The sequence below is a fragment of the Cavia porcellus genome, unplaced genomic scaffold, assembly GCF_034190915.1.
Source record: "Cavia porcellus strain 051 isolate PalLab524CR breed Dunkin Hartley unplaced genomic scaffold, mCavPor4.1 scaffold_28, whole genome shotgun sequence".
Taxonomy (NCBI): domain Eukaryota; kingdom Metazoa; phylum Chordata; class Mammalia; order Rodentia; family Caviidae; genus Cavia; species Cavia porcellus.
The window spans coordinates 46,061,414-46,079,997 of NW_026947511.1; the positions used below are offsets into that span (position 1 = coordinate 46,061,414).

Below are 18,584 nucleotides of genomic sequence, written 5' to 3' on the forward strand. Positions count from 1 at the left end.
CCGTCCTCACTGAAGGTTGGGTGGGGAGACTCCCTGCTGCAGCTGGTCAAGGAAGAGTCCACTGAATGAATGAATGAACCAACAGACGGATGGATACATAGTGTCCAGTGACACAGACCCCGCCTTCCAGCAACCTGCGTCCTCACAGGGAGAGGCGAGGAGGGGCAGGTTGCCAGGGCACAGCCTCTGCTGTCCTCTCCTGTCACTGCTAGAGAAGTAGCCCTGCTTCCATCATGTGCTTTTCATGAACTATGAGAGAAAACAACATTTGTGTCCCTCAAGACAAGGCCCTGAAGATTGCACCATAATGGACTTGTTTTTGGTTTTCAAGACGGAGCCTATGCAGTTCAGGCTGGCCTCAAACTCGCAGTGACCTTCCTCCCTCAGCCGCCCAGGTGTGGATTACAGTGTGCACCACCGCTCCTGGGCCATAATGGACTTTATATTTTTAGAACGCCTGGCTCACCATGTACTAGACTAAATTCAGAATGGATCAAAGGTGTAAATATTAAAACAGAAACAATAAACCTGCTGGAAGATACAGTAGGTGAACCTCTTCAAGATACAGGTTAGGCAAAGACTTTATGAACAAAACTCGGATTGTGTAGGAACTGTCACAAAGAATCAACAACTGGCATCTCATCTTATTAAAAAGCTTTTTCACAGCAAGAGAAACCACCAGCAGTGAAGAGACAACCCACAATGTGGGTGAAAATGCCAGCTGTTCCTTAGACAGAGGATTACTATCCAGACATACAAAGAACTGAAAAAACCAGTCCTCTCAAATTTAAAGACCTAATCCAAAATAGGCACCTGAAATGAATACATACTTCTCAGATGAAGAAATACAAACAGCAAATAAATATGTGAAAAAATGTCCAACTGGTCATTTGAGATGTAAATTAAAACAACACTGAGATTCCACCTCATCCTGAAATGGCTATTGTCAAATAATCAAGCAATAACAAATGCTGGTGGGACTGTGGAGGAAAAGGAACCTTCTCCACAGTGTGAAGACTGGTGCAACCACTCTGGAAATCAATGTGGAGCTCCAAAAACTAGGATTAGAGGTCCACTGCACTCAGCTACTCCCCTGCTGGGTATCTTCCGAGAATTAAAAACATCACACCACAACGACACATGTGCACCCACGCTTACAGCAGCACAGTTTGTAGTAGCTAAATCTTGGGAACCACCCAAATGCCCATCAACTGAGGAATGGATAAAAAAGATGTGGGTTTTCTCTACAACAGAGTGCAGAGCTACTCAGCCATAAAGAAGGATAGACTGTGGAATACTGCAGACTTTAATAGGTAAATGAATGCAAGCTGTGTAATCAGAGCTGTATGTGTAACCATCGCAGTTTTCCTAGTGTAAGAAGCTGAAAGTGTAAATAAAATCCACAGTGTACAACAGACACTATGAAATGGGAAGAAACTATTCAAATGGAAAGAACAATAGGATAGGGGAATGGAAAAAAGGAGGAATGAGAAAGAACAAAAATATATATACGCATACAAGACAGTTAGGAGAGTCATACTAATTTCTCTGAGCTCACTGAAAAGAAAGGTCTGTGCTAATATTGTTTGGACAATTACGTGCCGCTATCTTGTATTCTGAGTAACTAAAAATAACAATGTACAAGGTATTAACCATTGTTACGTTATTATCTTATTTTGCAATTGTTTTTAAAATAAAATTTAAAAAAGATCTAAAGCACGTGTAAGGGTAAAAAACATTTAAAAAATTAAAAATGCCTGGAATGTTCCATTTCCAGCGAGGAGCAAAGCTGCAGTGGCCTCTGAGCTTCCCCCGCCCGGGCTGGATGAGGCGCACCTCCACATGGCTGGGCACAGGAGCCAAGGCACAGCCGGCCAGCCGCTGAGGACAGCGCGGCCTTCACTCCGTGCATGGCCGTGGGCGCTTGGAGCCCGCTGTCGTCTCAGTGAACACTGGCGCTGGTGCAGGGGGAAGTCAATGTCCAGGTCCCCCTGAGCTGTGCAGGAAGTGAGGCACTGGCCCCTGCCCCGGGGACCCCGAGGAACACATGGTTCCACGAGGCTTTGCTCCCAGGGGTGCGGAACTTCTCATGTAGGAGGCGGTGCAGCCCAGCACCGCCCAGCACACAGGAGTCAGTCTGGCCTCTGTGCCCAGATGCTGGAGGCCTGCAGGGAGGACAGAAGGCACTGCCCGCCCCTTCCCCTCTGTGCCAATGGGAAAGTGCAAGACCACACACCTGCCGCCCACCAGCAACGGGCTGGCCCTGACCTCCTTTCTGCCTCCTATGAGCTGGGGACACTGCGGTGTGCCTCCACCCCATGGCCTCCCTGGTGAGCCCGGGACACGCCGGGAGTGCTGAGGGCACAGCCTGTTGCCCGAGTACGCTTTTCAGAACTGCCCTGTGCCTCCTGCAGAATCCCGGCCTGGGGGCGCCGAGCGAGGTGACGGCCTCCATCCATGAAATGCTCTCTCCAGCCCGGTCACGAACAGCAGAGGGGACAAGCAGCCCACACCAGCTCTGGGCCAGCCTGGGTCCCCTTCATCATTAAGCCCCACACTGGCCACCACGCACCACGTGAGGGACCAGGAGCCCAGGCCGACCCTTGCAATGCCCTCCCGCCGCCTTTGCAGGGCCACCAGCACCGAGCCTTGCTGCGGGCACTGAGTGGCCAGATGGCCATGCACAGACAGCACCCAGGAGCACAGTGCCAGGAACCACAGCCTCGGCCTCCCCTGAGGAGAGGCGCAGGCGCCGTGCGTGCTGTCCCCCAGAGCCACACAGAATTCCCCCTGGCTGTCGTCTGCTGCTTGCACATCTGACAAAGGGTCACCGACTAGGGTCTGAGTTATTCTTCTCTGTCTCCTCCCAGGCTGGCCTGCACAAGGCCTTAGGAAAGGCAAAGGCAGACTGAAGTCAGTCATCCGTCCTGATTTCCTAGGCTTGTCCCTGCTTCTGGGAGAGGGAGACGAGGCCTGGGGCCACCCTGCCCGAGGCTCCAGGGCTGGCGCTCTGCTAATTTGAGTGAGTTCTCCTCAGGGCGGCCGTCAGCCACAGCCTGCCTGTCTCGTCCAAGGAGGGCACGCAGGTGCTGGCAGAGTTACTGCTGTTTCCCTTCACCCCAGTCCGCTCCCCAGTGTTACCCTGCTTCTCGGTCTCCCTTCTTCTACCAGGCAGGACAGGGCTGCTCTTCCTCAGTCAACTGTGGTGGCCCACACCTATGTAATCCCAACCCTCTGGGAGGCTGAAGCAGGAGGATCACAGATTTAAGCCCAACTTGAGCGACTGAGGGACCTCGAAAAACCTTGTCTCAAAAGAAAGAAATACACAGAGGCCGAGGAAACGTAGGCTGGCGTGAAAGCCACCTATGAGAAAGACAGGGACAGCGGCGTGGGGGGGAGAAGGGGAGAGAAAGAACGAACTAGAAAAGGCGGCCGGCCGGCCGGCCAGCCCTCAGGGCTCTCAGGCCCAGCCCCGTCCTCCACCCCTGCGGGCCTCCTGGGACGGCAGCTCGTGCCCTCCCCGACGCCAGCTCTTGCCCTTCCTGAGCACGTCCCCCCACAGCTGGGAGCCGGCGCTGGCCCAGCCCTAGTGAACAGGAAGGAAGCACCCAGCTCCAAGAACGTGACTTCGAGGAAGCACATGCAAAGGCACGTTGCCACTGACCTCTGACCTCTAACCCCAGCGGCCCCAACTGAGGGAAACGTTAACTCCACCCCGAGAAGCTGCTGGAAGAGGAGGAGAGCTGGGAGCCCTAGTTTATCACTGCTTGCCATGTAACTTTGGCTTTAAGTGGGACGAGAATCTAGAAGATGAATGAGGTTTATCTATTTGGGTTCTGGCCCAGTTTTCACATTCCACCCTCCATCCTGCATCGGCTTGTTCTCTGGCACTGGACTTGGGAGCTGCCGCTGAGGCAGGCGACCCCAGCTCCTCCTCTTCCATCGCTGCCCTCCGACCTCCCAGCAGCCTTCCCCTGGGCAGGTGTCAGTCTGAGTTTCACTCCAGAGCCCCATTCTCTGTAGCTAACAGGAAAAGGAGCCCAGAGTGTGGTAAAATTCGCACTCAGCATCATGGCCCAGGAAAGAGATCCCATGTCCACCAGACAGGTGCACAATCTCTGGGCAGTGGGTGCACCAAGTGAGACCTCAGATGCACAAAAATAAAAACGTACTTGCTATGAACACACCGTGGCTGTCTGTGGCAGCCTGGACGTGGCCTGCAGCCTGGTGCTCTGCCTTTGAAACAGGCAGATGTCCCCAGACTTCAGCTCACACGGGAACATCTTTCAGATCACCCTGAAAAGGAGCACACATGGCATCACGTGCGAGACCTTCTGACCTGCAAACCCGAGTGCCGGGGGCGGGGGCACCCACACCCCAGGAGTGGGGGCTGGGAGGTGGGGTGAGGATCGGCTGGGAAGGGGACTTTCTGCTTCTTGGTGGAAACTGGGATCCCACAAAGGTAGGCACTTGGCAGAACTCACAGACTGGCCGGGAGGATTTACGCATTTGTGCTGTACAAATTCTGCCGCCTTTTTTTGCCCTGGAAGTCCGGATCCCTAGCTAATGACACACTCTTTATAAAGGCTTAGGGCTGAAATGTACCCAGGGCTACAGTGGACTCTGAAATGTGCCAAAAAATACCGCAGATTCCTAAGTGGCCCGAGGGATTAGCACAAGATGGACGAGGTAAAGAGGACACAGCAGCGTGGCAGCTCCTGAGCTCAGACCTGCTTTAGAGACAGCAGGGCTCGCTACTTAATTTCCAGGAAACTAGAGAAAAACCTGCGTAGGGACCAAGTCTTTTAGAAAACAATAAATTATAAGACTGACACCAGTTGGAGTATCTTCTATAATCAATTCTGCAAAACATGCTGATGAGCAGAGATGCACCCGACAGAAGGAGCCAGGGCGGAAGGTGGCGTGGCCCTCCTGCCAGCCCCGCTCGGCCTTCTGGTGAGGGCTGGTGGCTCCTGCGCTCTGCCTCCTAGAACAGGCAGCTCAGGCCCGACAGCCTGAAGGCTCAGTTACATGTCCTCCCAAGGATCTGTGGACCTGGGGAACTGGCTTACACTAATCCGATTCAAAAGACACTGACTCCTCCCTCAGGGAGTTGGGTTAGGGTCAGGGTTAGCAGCGCATCAGCATGTAGCTAGGGGACCCAGATCTGTGCAGCCAGGACTCGGGCTGCGTCCCAGGGCGAGGAAGGGGTAAGGCAAAGGACAGGTGGAAAGCATATGGGGTCAGCCCCTGCAGACTCTAGCGGCTGGCCATCCTGACCACTGACCAGGGTTCACAGTGAGCCCCCACCCCCCCTCTGGAAGATACTTCTAGCCAACTGTGCTGGAACCCAAGCTCCACACAGATACTAGGGTTGCGTGTGGTCAGTGGGTGCCCGCTGCACTGTGTTGCAGTCAGTGGCCCACCCATGACCTAGTTCCTCATCACAGCCACCCCAGGTGCTCCCCAGATGTCGGGAACATGGTGTGAGCTCCACGGTCTCAGCGTGTGCAAGGTGTGGCCACTGCCCAAGTTGCTGTCCACCTGCCTCACGATGTCCGGCTTGTGCAGACCTGGCTCCTGCTGTGAACGCTCCGGGCTGATCCCAAATGCCCGAGACTGAGAAGCCGTAGCACAGAGCGGTGAGAGAACCGGGACTTCAGAATAAAAACGCTGGAGCTCCAATTCTGGTTTTGGCATACAAGATAGCGCTCGGAGATACTCAGAGGCTAAGCAGGAAGATCAGCACTTTGGAGCCAGCCTAAGCAATGGAGAGGTCCAGTCTCAAAAGCTTAAGGACTGGGGACACGGTTCAGTGTGAGATTTTGGGTTTAATTCCCAGAGTCAGGAAAAAACATATTCTGGCCCGGCTACTCCTGTAACTGTGGAACCCTGGGCAAGTCATTTGACTATGCGGTCTACAAAGTCCAAGAAAGTTACCCAAGCACAGGATCGTCGCCATGGGCAAATCACTGGTCTCCTCTCATCTAAGCCTCTGTCAGCCACCAGGCAGAACGCAGACACCAGGCAGGGTCCCCGACAAGATTGCAGACAACAGGGGCGAGGCCTCAGAGGCGTGTGTGGGTGGGTGCCAGACAGAGCTCTAACGAGGAGTTCATTTATTAAGACTCCAGTCTGAACAGGCTGCGCGCTCAGACCTAGGCTCTCAGTGAATTCATTCCTTCCCTGAATGATGTCACCCTGGAAGACTGGGCTCCTGCTATGTTAGCATGGGTGGCCAGACCTGCTCCTCCTCCAGGGAGGCACCTGCGGCCCTGCTGTTGCCAGCCATGGCAGGAGGTACCAAGGAGCCCCTGGACGCCCAGTCCTTCGGAAAACGGGCTGAGCCGAAGCCTAACTGATGTCCCAGTCTCCGCCTGCCCTCCCAGTACGACTCCCTCACATGGGGAGACATCCTTGTAAACCCCAGATGCTGGGCTCGCGGCCCGTGCACCCCACTCCCTGGCTCATTCTGCTTACGGAGACTGGAAGGCGTCTGCACTCCTGAGTCATGTTCATCTGGCTCCAAAACAAACACGATTCCACCTAAGAAACAGGTTAACCAAAACCCAGACTCCTTTGTCCTCCACTAGGAAGACAAACTGGAGAGAAAGGGCCTCTCCCAGCAGAGTGTGCCAGGTGACAACGTCACACGGCCTGGAGAGTCAGCGGGGCCCTGGGAGGGACGTGGCCCTCTGAACAGGTGGCCCCAGGACAGGGACCTGGAGCATCCAGACAATACCCAAAGCAGTCAGGATGTAGATGTCTCAGCTCAGTGGGGTGCAGAGAGGAGGGGGTCAGGGGGCGGCCACACTCCTACATGTGGGAGGGCTGTCGCCCACAGGAAGCACCTGCAGCTGGGAGAGCACACACTGACAGCGTCCAGTGGTGCCACCTGAGCCAAGTGTATCTTCACAAACGTGGCCGGACCGGCAAAACTGTGGTCTATCCCTGTGCTAGGCAGCCTCCGGTTCTCTCTAGCACCCCCATGGCCTTCTGTGTCCACCCTCAGGTGACGCGGACCCAGGGTCAGTTGAGGTGACTTCCAGAACTGTGTGTGATGGGTACATTTGGTGACAAAAACAGGAAATTTAATTAAACACCACAAAAATGATGATGCAAGTACACAAAGCTGCTTCTGTCACAGTCACGTGGGTGCTTCAGCCACGAGGTAGCAGGCGTTGTAGAAATGTGCTCTCACACGATCGGCAGCTGGAGAAGTAAGGGTTAGGGTCAGGGTTAGCTGGGCACGGTGGGGCGCTCCTGCAATCCCAGCTCTCTGGGCCGAGGCAGGAGGATCACAAGCTCAGGCTCAGCCTGGGCAGCTCAAGGGACTGAGCAAGAGCCCGTCTCAGGAGGAAGTGAAAAGGCACGGGGCCAAGTGCAGGGTGCCCGGCTTGGGCTCAACTCCCAACACCGTGTTAGAAAGAATACTAAGAACGCAGTTCTGTACTCAGGTTCCTCACAAGTGGCGACTCGGGTTCCCGTTTAAGAAAGTCAGACTAAAACTGCAGCCCGTCCGTGCTGCACTATTGATGTGGCTCATGTAACAAAAAGAGGACTCAATTCCAGCATGCAGGTCCGCAGGGAAAGATGCGGCCCTAGAGCCACATCAAAAGCCTGGCACGCACATCTGTCACTGGAGGTTAAATAACACGTCTGTAGTCCTTCTAAAAATCACTTCCTTCCCTCGAAGACTTTGTAATTACCAAACGGCCCCATCCCATTTGAGAGGCTGCGCTGGCACAAGGGCACCCAGGGAGCCCGGGGCTGGTGGCCGCGCCTGGTAAACTCCGGCTCTTCCCAGCAGCAGCTGCCCGCAGCGGTCCCCGAGCCCGGCCGTACCTCCAGCGCACTCTGAGCCCCTTTCGGGCTGCTTTCCCCTAAGAGGCCTCTTACGGAGGCCTAGTAAGCCCTGGGGACCCCAGCACTGCGGCCCCTTTCTTCTTATCTAGGGTCCCTGAGAACAGTGCCTCACTCTTTCAGACCCCAGGGAGGGCAAGTCAGGGTTCCCACTTGTCCACAAAGAGGCTGCCTCGGGCCAGTGCAACTCCCAGCAGCAAGGGGTCTCCAGAGCAGCCCTCGGCCACCCAGCTCCCAGGCCAGGAGCACAGATGTGGGGGCACTAGGTGACGATGGTCTTCGCCTCTGCAGGGAGCCTGCCACCTGCCCTGGCAGACCACGGGGCAGCAGGTGAAAGCAGCTGGAGTCCTCTACACCTCACAGGCCTGTTCTCAAGCTCCAGGGTATCCAAGATGGTCCAAAAGAAAAGAGCTGAGCTGGGATTCATCTGGAGCCCCACCTCCCACCTCACCAGGAGCAGCAAAAGCACAACTACGGCTTCCCGAGTCCCCCAGATGCAATCTTGGAGGTCCAACTTAATAGCAAGGACGAGGCCATCAAAGACAATTACACTCAGGACAGCGTGGCCCAGGTGCAGTGACAACAGAGCACTTTCACGCCCACCCCAGCTGTGGCCTGCCCCGCCCTGCTCAGCCTCCTGCCACTCCCGGAGTCCTCAGGTTGAGCCTGAGGTCGCCGCCTTCCTGCAGCCGCCTGTCCTTCCCAGCCTGGTCCCAGCCACGCGACCTCTTCCTGGATGTGCGTGGTCTGAGGTTTTCCGAGTCAGGTTCATCCCTTTGGCGAAACGCACAGCCTCCCAAGGCCTCGCCTGGGTAGGGGGCGGGCTGGTGCACACAGGGGCTCCGCAGTGCCCTTTCTGGGGGATCTTCGTACCCTAGGCACCCGTTGCAGTGGAGGCCGAGGGCACCAAGGCGAACACCCGCCTCCGGGCCCTCTGTGGGACGCCAGGCCTTCCAGCTTCTCTGCTTTCTTGCTGGTGCTCCTGCCAAGCGCTGCACCCTGGGGGCTCAGGGACGCACACCCACCAAGAGCCTCTGAGGTGAACACACCCCTTTCTTGGCTTTGTAATTTTTCCTGAAATGAGGGCGAAGGGGTGGCTCCCCCAGCAAATCTGTGGCATCTTTCCTGCCCCACTAAGTTCCTCTTACATCATCCTGCACTGATCCCAATCTCAAATGCAACAGACTTTTTCCTTGTAAAAATATCAACCTTGGGGCTGGGGATTTAGCTCAGCGGCATAAGCGCCTGCCTTGCAAGCAGGCAGTCGTGAGTTCGATCCCTAATACCGATAAAAACGAAAAAGATGGAAAAAAAAAATATATATATATATATATCAACCGTGCTTTAAATGCCAAGGAATGTGTATTATCACATTCTGATTTCCACAGTAACTGCACGCAGCCCATCCCCATGCCCACCCCTGGCTTAACACCATGTGCTCCCAAACACCCCCCACCCTTCCTGCTCCTGTGGCCACCCCCGCTCAGTGGGGAGCGTGTCCACCCTCTGGCCGCTCCTTCTTTACTAGCTCTGTCTCCAGCTCAAGGCCACAAGGTCGAATCTGTCTTGACCAAATGCACAAGAGCACAATTGGGGTGTCCGAAACCAAAAAGGTGCTGGGAGCGCGGCTCAGGGCCAGGGCTTCGTCCTGGCCACAGGAGGACCCAGCATGTGGTGACAGCAGCAGCGGCGCAGGGTGGGCAGGGGGCCGGCCGAGGCGAGGCCAGGCTGCGGGGAGTGATCCATTCCCCACACAGGAAGCAACGACCGAGAGCTGAGGGGGCCGCAGGAGTCGGGCAGCTGGAAGACCACGGCCTCAGGGAGCAGCTCGGCGCCTGCCTAGCAAAGCTGCAGAGCGGCCTGGGAAGGAGGTCTGCATGGTGCATGATGCGATGGGGGAAAACTTCCTCAGGAAGAACAAGACAAGAGGGCTCGGGCAGCAAAGGCCTCCACCCTCCCGGATGGCTCCTGTGCCACCTGTGCAAAGATTCATGGTGCTACGGGCCTCGGCCTGGGTGGGGAGTATAAGCATTTTTCGCTGCCCAGCACAGCTCTATGGGCCCCATGAATGATGCTGGTGGTGGCCTGCAGACGAGGCGCGGAGCTACGACCTCAAGAACACGTGACAGGACTGAGAAGCCTGCTTTAGTGGGGTTGAGTGGCACGTGCTGTAACGCTGGCTACTCTGGAGGCAGGAGGATCATGAGTTTGAGGCCAGCCTGGGCAAATTAGTAAGACACCGTTTCAAAATGAAATTAACAAGGGGCTGGGGGCCACAGAGCACTGGCCTAGCAGTGCAAGACCCTGGCCCACGCTGTCCCCGGCGCTGGGAAAGCAGCAGCCCACCCTGCTTTGCTGGCGCTAAGAACACACAAAGTGATCACAGCGCCACTTTTGCTATTTGTCTTAACTTCCTAACATCCCAGTGTTGGTTATGTGCAGATTTCTGCTAACTTCTGTTTCCTATTTTTGTTTTAACAAGCAATGAATGTGCTTATTTAAGATACAGCAGAACTGGGGCCACAGGAGAGGAGCAAGAGATGAAGGGGAAGCTGCTGGGATCCCCAAGATTCTGCAAACAAGTCAGGGTGCCAGGCTGGGCGTCCTGGCCCCACTGTTACGTGGGCACAGAGGCACTGTCTCCCGAGTCCACCTCTCACAGAACCAAGTGCTTGTGCAAGAGGCTTTTCCCAAACATCCGGAGCTGCGTGCACACTCAGACCCTGGATCCTCAAACGTCCCTCGCACAGCTGCAAATACACAGGAGAGCGCTGGGCAGGACTGGGAAGCCCACAGCTTCTAACCTCAGTGCAGGGGCAAGAGACCAAGGCATTTAAGGACAGGTCCCCAGGGCTTGACTCCTCCTCCAGCTCTGCCTGGGGGAGCGGCAGACGGGCGTGGCCTCTGTGAGGGTGCTGTCTGGGGATGGACCAGTGTCCCTCCAGACTGCTTACACTGACACCCCAGCCCAAAAGAAGGGGTACGGAGACGGGACCTGAGAGTATCTAGGGAAACAGGGCTCTCGTGATGGGATTGGCGGCTCTGCAAGCAGAGAGACTGCAGTTGTCCAAACTGCCCGGCGATGCAATTTCCCCTGGGCAGCCGGAGCGGACTAGGACCCGGAGCCTCCAGCCACAGGCTGAACCCCGAGGAACAGTGAGCACCCCGCACCCCGCTCTCTGTTCCCCACAGCCACCTGGAGCCTCCTGCTACCCTGTCCACAGGGACACGGGCAGTGAGCCTAAACCCGGAAGGACGCGGTGGCTTCTCCTCGCTCCCCAGGAGGACCAGCAATGGCACGAGGCTGCCGACCTGCTGTCCGGGAGCACAGTGGACCTGCGAGTCACACGCCATGGTCAGTTTCCCCGGTTGGCTCGGCTGGGCTGCGGGCAGCAAGCCGTCAAGGCCCGAGGAAGGCATCTATCTCTCTGTGCAGCTCCCTGTGGATCCACGCTTCCTTCAGAATAAAAACATGAATGAAGAAGAAAAGTAACACAGCGATCGCACCTTATAAAAGGGTAACTGGTGTACAAAGACTGAAAAAGATGGACGTAATCAGAGTGCAGGTGACAGTGACCAAGGGGCACAACACTGCCCACTGTCCCTGACTTCCGCCTTTCACCCGACTATCCGACAGTGCTGGGGACAGGTTCAGCAAGAGTGCGAGCTTCTGTGTCCCCCTCCCTGCCTGGACTGGGGACAGACACAAGGCCCCTCTTCCCAGCTTGGTGGAGACACGGCGGTTCAGGGTACAGCCTGGGGCTGGGGCTGGGGTGCGGGGCCCAGGAGGGCTTCCCTGGCAAGACCAGTGAGTTCCTCCTCAGCTTTCTCCCCTCGGGCCCTGCAGGGAAGAGTCCTGTGGTCGGCTGCTTTCCGGGCTGGGATTTTCATTCCCTCCACCTGCTGGTCCTGCCTCTGGCCCTGGTTCTCTCCCCGGGGCCTGCAGCCCCTCCAGCCACGCCTGTGCGCTTCCAGCCGTGAACGGCTCCTGTGCCCGGTAGCCCAGCACTGCCGGGGCACGCGGGTCCTGCCCCATTCCCACCGCAGAAGCGGCTCTCACCAGGCTGACACCCCCAGCTCCTCGACCCCAGCTCGCCACACAGAGCCCCAGCAGATCTGAGTCCTGGGCCCAACCTGCTGGGAACAAACCTTTCCTGGGCTTCCTTTCTCTCACTTCCTTGCCACCCACTGCTGGAGCTTCCTGGGCTCACCTCCCAAACAAATCGAATTAAACCCTGCTTTGGAGGAAATCCAACCGAGGGTAGGTGGCCACAGGGACCTCCAGGACTGGGAGGAGACAGCTGGGATTCCAAGTATGGCGAGTGCACCATGAGTGTGAGGGGACAGATGTCTATAATGGGGGGCTGCTGATGGGCACTAGAGTCCACAAGGGGAAATGCTGATAAAAGCTTGAGCTGCTGGGGTAACACTTGTCATAACCATTTACAAAAACTGCTTTTTATTGGCCTGAGTGTAGGAAATGTGGCAGATAAAACCTGCATCAGAGGGGCCTTGATTCCTACTGCTGACCAGCCCGCATGGAGACCACCCTGCTTCAGCCTCGCTTCCTGCAAGAGCCTGCACTTCTCCCAAGTGCCAGGGAGGCAGTGCTACAAGTCACTCTGAGAACCACTACATGAAGGACAGGACGGAAGGACAGGCGGAAGGAAAGAAGGGGAGAGGGAGAGAGGGAAGGACAGGGAAGAGGACACCACAGGACTGAAGGTGCCAGTGGGTGGGTACCATTCAAGAAAAAAGGCGGCGCCTTCTATGCCCTGGCCGCATCAGTTTCCATACCAAAGCGGATCTGCAGGCTGACAGCTTAAACCAAAAAAGGGAAAACCCCTCTGTCACTCCGATGGATCCCAGGGGACTGCGTTTGCTCACTGACCTGACAAGCAACTATCACGAGCCGAATCGGTGCCAAAGTCGCTGCTAGGTAACAGAGGCACGGGGCACCCGGAGGCCACGTGGGAGTCTGAGTGGGCTGCGCCTCGAGGCCTGGACGTACTAACTGTAAGCGAACCGGGTGTTCAGAGCACGCCTTTCCCTAACACTGTACATGAACAGTAGAGCCGTGTCACTGCTCAAAGGAGAAACACCCTGCCAAGCTGTCTGGGCTGCGAGATGTGACACGAGACTCTTGCTGGGGGCAGGAGGACCATAACAGTGCGGGGAGCCCTACTGGATGGTCAGAGTTCAGTCCCATTCAACGAGTGCCCCGATTCCAGGTGCCGCAGGGCCAGGTGAGCACTGCACCCGTACCGACCAAGGAAGGTGAGGCAGGCAGCCCGGGAGCCATGTCCTTGAAGGTGCTCCAAGGACCACAGCCTTTTATCACTGGGCTGCGTGAAGGGCGCAGTGATAACCACCTCACGGGGGCCCTGCCTGAACCCTGTGCTAACAGCGCCTGCGCTGAATGCCAAGCAGGCCAGTGGGGAGGGGGCAGCCACCTGTGAAGGGCACTGCCGTGCATCTGGCCAGGCCTCCAGATGAAGCCGCAGCCCCGGGCTTCTGGCCTTCAGAAAACCTGGGGGACGTTCCTGTCTGACTCTCTGATTGACAGAGACGCTGACACCCAGGACCAAGCAACACATCAGTTGTGGGCAGGGGCAGGGGCAGGGGCTAATCCTGTGAGAGCCAAGAGCCGCCCTAAGCCCGAGGCCGTCGTGACATCTGGGCTGAACTGGTTCGGAGCAGGGTCCGGCAGCAGCAGCACCAAGGACGTGCAGAGCGCTGGGCACACGCACCACAGCGCAGGTACAGGCCAGGCCAGGCCGGGGTCAGATTCTTTCACATATGAACAACCAGCATGCTCTCGGCCTTATATATAACATAACCAAAGCATGTTTGGAAAACTCTTTTTGTCTCTCTAACACACAAAGCCTAAGTGAAAACAGCAGCGCATATGAAGACAAGTCCCAAGTCCTCCTTCAACCCAGCTGCTGCTGGAAACCTTCCTTATACGGAACTCAGGCGCCACCCCACTTCCCAAGGAGCGGACTGTGTCCTTAGCTCCACCCCGGCCCGCACCCACCACACAGTGCTGACACTTGGCTGGTGGCTGATAAATACCTGCTGATACAGTCAAGGGCGCGTCCCGGCCGCCAGGCCACCAGCTGCAGCAGCGAGGCTGGAACAGGGCTCCGAGGAGGCAGCCGGCGCCTCTGGCGGTGAGGCGTCCCCAGGCCGCCTGTTCCACCCGCTCCTGGGTAGCTCCTGGGTAACGGGTCCCAGGGGTGATTACCACCGTGGCAACGGGCACCTGCATCTGTTTAAGTTGCTGTTTCTGAGCTTGGTGCCTCTGCCCCATGATGGCACGGGTGCCAATCTTTCTCAGCTCCGGCCTCCTCTCCTGGAAGGTCTGATCACCTCTCACCAAGCTCACTCCGGATTTCTGATACCCCATTGCCTTCTTTTGCCCGACACTGAGGCAATATAGACCCGATTACCTGACTACACGGAATTCATTGTCTGACACAATACAGCAGCCTGGAACAGCCCGGAAGGCCTGGAAATGTGTTTCTGTGACTGCACCTACGAGGCACTGCCAGAACCAAGGGAGGGCACCGGAAGCTCCGAATGCAGACAGCGCTTCCCACAAGCTGGGTCCCAACCAGAGCTTGTTATTTAACTTGCTTCACACCCTGACTGACTCACCAGTGACGCTTAGTGTGTCCCTGAGAAACAAAGCTAGCTGGGGACTGCAGGACAGCTGGTCCCACAGCATTACTTTCCAAGTCTGTCTCCAGAGTGAAAAACAAACACTCAGAGATAAAAGAACCAAAATACTCACCATGATGTCAAAATAGAAAACCTTTCCCCCAACAGCTGACGCGTAACTTGCACCCGACTACTGCAATGAAATGACACAGGTGCGCTGCTCCTCGGCAAAGAAATAGCAGAGCACTGAGGGGCAAATGGAACAGCAAGGTCGCAAATCGACCCAGGTCTACAATTCCGCTGTCAGACACGTCGTCAAGTAAGGGACACTGAACCTCAGCAGCGCATTCTCACAGAAGCGGCAGAGCCCAGCGGCAGTGGGTGCTAATGCCACTGACGGCTTCCTCAGTGCCTAATGCTGGGCACAGTGAAGCTTGCCTGTGATCCCAGCACTCCAGGAGGCTGAGGCAGGAGGATCAAAGCTGGAGCCCAGCCTAGACAACTTAGTGACTTAATAAAACTGCACCTCAAAATAAAAAGACATAAGCAAAAAAGACTCAGATCAAAAGCCCTGAGTTCAATCCCTGGAGCCACAAGATGACAACAATAAACAAGTGTCCAAGCTGCACTCTCTCTAGGCCAGGGCCTGGCCCTGACCCTGCCACAGGTCAGGCCAAGCACCCAGCCTGCGCAGGCCTGCCTGCGGAAGGGGACACCTCCCAGAGCAGAGACCTTTCCTTTGCCCCTCAAGAGGCCTGCGGGGCTGGGGCTGCACAGAGCAGGGTCTGCGTCCTCCTCTGGGGCCAGAGATCTTCCGCCAAACGCTCCGTGCCCAGGGAGAAGCATGCATCCATCACTACGCACCAGCTTAGGAACCAGTGCTTCTTGAGTCGCTGCCCAGGATAGAAAAAGGTCGTATGGAATCAAATTGGCAGGAAGAATTGAGTGCCGAGTTTCAGTTCAGATATCTGCACGGGAACACAGCCAGACCTCAGGGTTAATTCTCCACGGGGGAGACTCATCAAGGTCTGATTTCGGGATTAGAAGTAACAGCTCTGATTTTCTAAGAACGGGTTTTGGAAATTTTCCTCTCTAACGGAATCAATGCAGGCATCATTTGTGTTGGAAATGCTCACGCCCACTTCTGAGTTAAGTGCCTACGAAGCCCAGAAATGGCTTTAAACCCAAGGGCCACTCAGTGCTCTACTGTACCAGGTCCTTCTGGGACCTGTGGGGACAGACAGAGCAAGCCAGGCAGGAGCTGTATGTTTGCTGAAATAAGTGGCATCTGCTTTGGTCCTTTCTCTTTTCAATCTAATTTGAAAGCTTAGGGGCCAAATCTATTCCTGTTCCTGCCCTTCATACAGGACACTCGTGAACTGACAGAATGGTGACACCCACTCCAGTATTTCTGTTGGCTAGAAACGTTAACTAAGGGTTTAATTCATGGGGGATGGGCAGGCAGCGACTAGGTAGCTTAAAACTTACACTGACATTCAAATGTTAAGTTCAGTTCTCTTTTTCTAAACCAGTGTGTTTTAGGAGAACAGTGGTTTTAGCTTTAAAAGTTAGGAGAGGGGAAATAAATCCACCCAATTAAGCAAAAAAAAAAAAAAAAAATCCAGAAATCATTAACAGCATACCTCTCCTCAAATCCATTAATTCCTATGAAGCAAAATTTTCCTCTTATTTAGAATCTCTCATTTGTGAACTAAAATGGGTGTTATTTATTACCAGAGAACAAAAGAGAAAATTCACAATTTAAGGGTGAGGCAGAGGTCCCCTTGTAGAAGGAAAGAGGACGGCCATCTGTGTGCAATCACAGCAAGGTCTCTGGCCATCCAAGCCCCGAGGCCTCAGGCAGACCCAGGCATTTTAAGGACGCAGGTAACCCAGCTCGGCCCTTAATCACCACCTAGCATTCCCAAGCGCCCGTTATTATGAACCCTGACAGGCTCTCATCTGGCTGGGGAGGCGCCTGACATGGTAAACAGGCCAGCCAGGCTGGGCGTCAGGTGATGCCGGCCAAGACCCTGATCTCCAGGTGGCAGTGGACGGCCTGACGTGGGCTCTGGCCCAGCCACTGTTCGCCAGGCTCAGCAGCCTGACAGCCGGCCAGTCTGCACAGCCAGCCCTGCTGCATGCTGATCTTTTTCCCAAAGGCACTGATTTTCGCTTGTGATAAGATTTTTATGCATTTGAACCTGTATAATGTTTGTCTCTCCTTTTAAGTTCTGAGTCCCTCAAAAGCTGCGTGTTTGTTTTGGTTGGGGCCTCACACTGTATGCGGCCCTGAGAACAATGCCAGGCAGCCAGCATGCTCTCCACGTGGGGCTCACCCTTACTGATGGGCATTTCAACGTGGGGAAGCCCACCCAGGGAAGGACAGGGCAGAGGTGCGAGCTGAAGGCCAGAGGAAAACAGTGCGTACAGGAACTGACTGGAGCCAGAAGAACAGGGCCCAAGCCCAGCAAGCAAGACAGCCAGAGGGCCAGGCCCAGGGTGGGTCTCTGCACACCAAGGAGCTCCACCCAGGCCAGGGAGCCTGGGCCTCACACTGCACAGCGGGCGGCCCAGACAGGCGCCTTGTTGGGCACTGAGGCGGCGGCCGCAGTGAGATGCGCCAGCCAGCAGCTGCTCCTGCGCCGGTGGCAGTGGGGGTCCTGGCATTGCCCGATCATGGGTGACAGATCCAGGCACTCCCTGGGCGGGGAAGTTCTGGGGAAAATAGCAAGATCCAATGCGGAACTGAACCGGATGTGTACATCGCCAGTGGCTTCAGCTGAGTTTACAATGCCTCGCTGGCTGTTTAAATCAGGGCAGCCAAGAACCGACTGCCAGACAAATTGTCATTTGAGGGCCCCTGGCGCGCTGTCCAGACCAACAAATAGGCTGCCGGGAGTGAGGGACAGGTGGGCCCTGCAGTGCTGGGGACCGGGTCATCAGAGCTGCAAGCAAGAGAAGGCTCGACGCCCGGGGAGGCCCTGCTCAGCAGCTCGGGCTGCTCACCTGCGATTAGAACGAAGTGCGGGAACTGGGGCAGAGGTCAGAGAGGCTTCTGTTTCTGTTTTTGTTTGGAGGGGGGCAGTGCTGGGGGCTGGACCCAGCCTTCACACTGAGCTGCACTCCCAGTCCTTTCTACTCTGTTGTGAGACCACATCTTGGTAAGCTGCTAAATTCCACAGGCTGGAATGGTCCTGCCTCAGCCTCACAGAGCGCTGGGATTACAGGCAAGCTGGACATGCTTGAGGGTGCAGCTCCGCTGTTTCTGAGGCTCTAACTTTTCACAGAAAACCCAAGTGAGACCCAGAATAACTGCTCTCCTAGGGTCCTATACATTAAAAAGTGGGTCCCTCCCTACCTGGCCAGTTAATTACTCAGCTGCCACCTTGACCACACAGCACGAATTAAACTTCCCTGGGACACACATACATCCTCTCGCATGCTCACACACACGGCCCACCTGACCCCCTTGAACTCCCCCCAGGGCCGTAGAGCGTTCAAGGCCACTGACTCCACCTGGCTACGCTGGACTGGTCTGGGTGGCTGCCTGCGTGGGGTACCGGCACCATTCTTGTACTCTAGGTAGAGGTGCCGACGGCCCAGCTCGCCTCCCAGTGCCTTTGAACCTCACGGACACCCTCTTCCCACAGATTCCCACCATCGTGTCTTTTCTTTCCTCCTTTTTTTTTTTTTTTTTTTTTGTCTTTTTGAGACCGGGTCTCTCTATGCAGTTCAGGCTGGCCTTGAGCTCACTTTGTAGCCAAGGGTGGTCTCGAACTCTCTGCAATCCTCCTGCCTCAGCCTCCTGAGTGCTGGGGTGACAGGACCTGCTCTCTTTTCATCTTAGTGTTTCAGTATTTTCCCTGCTCTTAGACTCCTGGATTTTAGCCAGGAGTGGTGGCTCACGCCTGTCATTCCAGCTCCTGGGAGGCTGAGGCAGGAGGATCACAAGTTTGAAGTCGGCCTGGACTACACAGTGAGTTCAAAGTCAGCTGAATTCCACAATGAGACGCCATCTCGGAAAAAAAAAACTGTATTTTAGATTTTATTTCCAC

General features: G+C 55.7%; 1 protein-coding gene across 7 annotated transcripts in view; it reads right to left on the reverse strand.

The window, feature by feature from the left end:
- Anks1a (ankyrin repeat and sterile alpha motif domain containing 1A) overlaps positions 1–18,584 on the reverse strand; it is a 147,258-nt gene that overhangs the window by 22,315 nt on the left and 106,359 nt on the right. The window lies entirely within an intron of this gene.